General features: G+C 39.9%; 1 pseudogene; it reads right to left on the bottom strand.

Annotated features, from left to right (window-relative positions):
• Positions 1 to 935: 935 nt before the first annotated feature.
• LOC140327438 (kinesin-like protein KIF18A pseudogene) overlaps positions 936 to 5,431 on the bottom strand; it is a 14,624-nt pseudogene continuing 10,128 nt past the window's right edge.

Genomic DNA, 5,431 nt, shown 5'->3' with positions numbered 1-5,431 from the left:
TTGAGCTTCTGCCTGAAGATGGACCTCAACTGGTGCCAGTGCTCCCTTCCTCACTCCAGGGTGTGGGCTGGCCCCTAACGTCCTCATGTGCAAGGCAGGAGTGCTATTTCTACATTGTACAGGATATTGCTGAGGCCGTGACTCGGCAATAGAGTATTAAATAAAAAAGGAAGGAAGCTTTACAAGTTTATGTAGTACATCTTGCTTGTGAAAAAGGTAGAGATGAACCAAGAAACTAAAAATGTTTTTTCTTAGCTGCAGCTGGTAATCTCCCATCTGAAACGCTTCTAGGAAGATGTCTCTGTGCAACACTGTCCTATTTTTTGTTACTTTTTGTTATTATTTTACACTCAAAGGGGATGTCTTGGTGCATGTGTCCAGGAACAGGAAGAGTGACGCTGTCCTCCTTCACACCATTGCTTGCTTCAACGCTTTGCAGCATGCTGGAAGGAGGATTTGGACCCTTTACTACTGATATCTGGATTCCAGTCTATGTTGCCATGAGAGAGAATGACTGTAGTGTCCTTATCTTGTTCGGGCTGCAGCTTCATCTAGAAGATGAAACCCATCTTGTGGCTCTCTTTGTCATGAGCCATTAAGGTGGTGTTGGTTTCATGAGTTTCACTAGCACTGGAGATCGTTCTGACATGTTTGGTGATGATGATGGTTTTATTGCAGCTTTCTGGGGTGTAAATGATAGCTACAAGCTCCCCACTGATAGAATCCTCATGCTCAGTATGTCTAGTACGTTGAGCTGATGCCTGAGAAGACATTTTCCTGGTCTTCCTCCTGGTTTTTTGTGAGGTAAATCTTCTGCTTGATTTGGAGGAATGTTTTCTTTTAAGCCTGCTGTCCTTTTCACTCGCAGGGCTTTACATTCAAAGGGATGTACAAGTTATTCTACGTGAAATTTGTGCAATGTTATCATCATGCTTTTAACCTTGGCATGGTGTAGTCTGTGTGTACATTAGATGTGGGTAGGAAATGATCGATGCAACATCTGGTCCTTCTGATTTATTGGGCTCTTCCAGATTCATCTGATCAGCCCGTACAACGGATTTTTCCCTCAGTGATCAACCTCCTGGAAATCCATTTCTACAACATCACTAGAAAATCCGGACCTTTTTAACAGTTCATATTGTCTTCTGAAGGCTGGCAGCAGATCGATTAGCAATTTTTCACTAAGGTGGTATTCTCGTTCTTGAAGAACAACAAACCCGTTCATATGTTCAATCTGGGATTTTAAAATCTTTTACCTCCAGCTTTAAATGACAGCACTGCAGGTCTTTAAAAAGCTCCTTTGGAATCTAGTTGTCGGAACCCAACAATTTAATTTCATTTTCCACACGATGGAGCCAATGTGTGTTCTTAATAAATCGTTTTAACCCTCCTTCATTTCTCAACTGTAAAGGATTCTGTTTTTTATGTTTGTTTTTTAAAGTTTCTAATCTGCAATTCTTCTTATCTGTAGCCTTTAATGTCTGCTTTTGGGAGCACAACATCTGTATTTGGTCAGGGTACTGCCTCTGGTGTATGGAACTCAGTTCATGTTCTTTCTGTTGCATCTGCAGTTGGCAAGAGGCAGTTAAGAATCTCTCCATACCGCTTAGTTTCAGGGTGTTCCTGGCTTGTGGCAAGCAATAGATTGTGCTTGGATTGTTCAAAAACCTTTTGTTCTTCATAGGTCTTCAAATTCTCCTTTAACAATACAATCTCTTTCCTATGCTGCCTAACAAATCTCAACATACTGACTGATGTGACTGTCCACACTAACCACATTACTCTTCACAGAAGATTTTTTGTCCTTGACTCGGCATACTTGAGAGTATGTATCATCATAAGACAGTGAAGAAAGGCTAACGGCAGCGATCATGATGGTGCGACAATTTCCTCCCACAGAATCCTTTACCAGTTGTGTAAGTTTGCTGTTTCAGTTAGGTATGTGTTGCCAGCCAGATCGATTAGACTCAATTTGGCAATTCGGACATTTTGATTAATGCTGGCACTTTTGTCTTGTTCCCTCAAGTATATCTGAAATACTGCATGCAATCGGGAAGAGGTGGCAGTAACATCAGTAGGATGCTGTGTTCTATTCTTATTGCTATAGTCAAGCAACTGTACAATTTCAGCAGCTGATTTTGGCTGGTGCAAAGTTAATCCTTATACAACCATTCTTTTCTGAGCATCCTCTTGCAACGCAAGGGGGCCAGAGTTTGAGAGAAGGTCATGGATTTGCTCATTGTACACCTCTAGGTAAACTTTCCATTCGGTTGTAGAGGTTCAATATTGTTAGATACATGACTTCAGGTTCTGTAGAGCAGCAGTTCCAACCTTTTCAGGTCTGCCGACCACTAAAATCACCAGCTCCCGACGGCTCATGCGCAGAAACCTCCCCCAGAGTGACATCATTATGACATAACCCTGCCCATTTTCCCAGCGCAGATCTGAGCCTGCAATGGGAGCGTGGGTGGGTTTTGTGCAGGGACACAGCCCGCCCACTTCCCTGAGCCTGGGAACTGTTCGGGGTACGTGGTCCGCGGCTTTGGCCTGTGCTTCCTCCCAGCGCGGTATACACCTACCAGAGCCGCGGACCCCTAAAATTTTCTTGGTTGGCGACCGCTGGTGTAGAGGAACCCAGCATAGTGTGGGTCTTTCCCACTCCCGTGGCTTCATAAGCCAAAACCATGCAATTATATTGATTTAGAACACCATCAAGCACAATCTTATTGGTTTGTTCGAAAACTTCCAACTGTGTAGAGTTTTCACCAAAGGCGCAATCAAATATGAATTTAAGGTCTTTTTTTTTTTCCTTTTTGTGACATCTCGGTTAGCGGCACTTCTGCCATTAAAAAAATTGACTTCTGCTTTTGGATCAAACACCAGAATGTAGTCATTGACCAATTGGACAACGGTGGTTGAATTGGCTAGCTTTCCCTTTTTCATTTGGAGGATGGACTCGAACCACCACCTGTATGTGGTTGCTAACATCAGCCTATCCTGTAGCCATGTTTGAACAACTGCAGGTTGAGGTAAAAGGTTAAATTCTCATATTCTGCATTCTGCTGTTTTTTTTTTTTTTTTCCAGTCCTTTAAAGCAGGACAAACGGTGACCGCGTCCTCCGCACGCATTACAGGCCCAGCTCAAATAATTTTTTTATTTTGGATGGGGATGAGAATGCTTAAAACCCCTTGCCAGTTTGCATTTGTTTTCTACCTGTTTTTTTTTTTTTTTTTTTTTTTTTAGTAATGTATGTTACGGAGATGCAGCAGAAAATGAAACAAAATCCCTTTTTAGACAGTTGTTACCATAACAGCTGTCCCATTTTAAATATTTCCCTGACTCCTGTTCAAGTAACAATGTAGAATGTTGTCACATTCTCCCCCATGTATAACTGTTACCAGGACAATCAGATGGTGTAATCAGGGCTCAGACGGGTTTTAACCTTTCCTTACATAATCCAGAACAAAAAAAGGTTATAGCTTTATAGCTTTCGGCTGTATGTGTTATAATGGCGTATTAGGTATTTAGTGGCATATAGTCTAAATGACTTAGAAAATAAAAAATGGACTTAGAAAATAAAATTCCACAATGCCTTATAAATACTTACTATCAAAAAAAAAAAAAAAAAGGTAAAAAAAAAAAAGTCACATTGACTGATAATCCCGCTTATCTACCAAGAAATCTATATATAGGTGCCAAATCTACAGAAGATATTCATATATACAATTATTTAACATTTCATAAATGACATTTGAGAATTTACTCATTTTGCTTTTTATTCCATTTACATTATACACCTACTAACATTTATGTCTTTTTTTATTTGGAACTGTATTCTATGTTTTATTTCTACTGATGATATTGTTATTTGCAACTGCATCTGGCATTTTTTCTACTTGTGTAAGGATGGGATAACAAGTGGAAGTAGCAGGAGTCACTTTAAATTGATCCCCAATGCTAATAGATTCAGAAGTGAATCAAAGTTTGTTTTAAAGTATTTTTACTCCTTGTTTAGGGCATGTAAGTATGTACAGTTTGGAAACCGGTTTACTTTAAAGTACAAATACACTTTTGGTATGAATGGAATTTGCTAAAAATAGGCCAAACCAAGGAGCAGATCCTCAGTACTATAGCACAAAGGGGTGTGTGAGGCTTAAAAAGGCCAAGGCACAGGATCTAAACACACTACTCAATCTTTACTAGAGCTCCCTTCTTGAAATGATGGACTTTACTGATGTATGTACCAGGCAGGCAATGATAGAACCAGAGACAGGCCAAAGGTCAAGCCAGCTAACAAGCAACTGTAATGAAGAATAAGCAGGAGTTGGCAGCTGGAGAGACAGCGATGCCAGCACTGGGGCTTATAGTCTAACTAGGGCACAAAGGTTACTGCAAGACACCTGCTCACTGGAGGACAGATATTGCAGAAGCAAAAACTATAATAAGAGGGGGCACAGTAATAGCGTAGTGTTCTGTTTCTATGCCTTCAGTGACTGTAACGATCAGGAGAGATGTCTTCTGCTAGCTACCAGCACAGTTGCTTAAGGAGAAATGAAGCATGGCATCTTTTAGTAAAGGCCTAGTAAATGATATGAGATATTCTTGCTACACCATTGCTTTAAATAAGCCTTAAATGGCTGTACTCTGAGTGTTTTCAGTTTTGTGTTCACATCTAAAAGAACTTACTGTGCAGACACAGCCAGTGCTGAGCCAGAAAAAAAAAGATTTTGAACCATATCATGTAAATTGCAGAGGAGGCTGTAGCTGCCATGGTGAGCTAAAAAAGAAGCTAACTAGACAGGAGAGGGTTACTTTAGGTTAGGAGGATAGGGTTGGAGAAGTGCAGTTTTTACTAAAATGAGGGAAAAAAATATTTTTTTCAGAAAAGTTCTACATTTTACAGTGCAAGTGTTTGTCTATTTCGATATATTACGAAATACAAACAACATTAAGTAATTGTCCTGTGAAAGAGGAAATGATGATCTTGTTAGGTTGCCAAAGCAACACAACCCTTTCCAACACACGGGAAGTAACACTTTTATAGGAAATGATTGATAAAGTGGCAAAAACTAGAATTGTTTGGCTATCACTAAGACATTATATAAGTGTATTTAACAGGAACCTGTCTGGAGTGGAGAGGAACCCTTTGTCAAAATGCCTGTGTCACGTTTATTTGTCCTTTTATTTGTTATTCATTAGGATAATGGGGGGGGGGGTAAATTACCTGTCATATGAGAATGCTGAGAACTCTATTGCCTTAGGAAATTTTTCCTGTTGCTTTAAAAGAGGAAGTAAAGGGGAATTTCCCTATTGAGGCAAAGACTGGGAAAAAATAACCTAATAAGGCATTTACCCCTTTCATATGCTAAAACAAGAAAAAAATCTTGAACTTACTTTCATGTTGTAAACAAGGTTTTCCATTTCCACTAA

Source organism: Pyxicephalus adspersus, chromosome 3 (assembly GCF_032062135.1).
Source record: "Pyxicephalus adspersus chromosome 3, UCB_Pads_2.0, whole genome shotgun sequence".
NCBI classification, from domain to species: Eukaryota; Metazoa; Chordata; class Amphibia; order Anura; family Pyxicephalidae; genus Pyxicephalus; species Pyxicephalus adspersus.
Note: the sequence above shows the minus strand (reverse complement) of the source record. Positions and strands in the feature narration are given on the sequence as shown.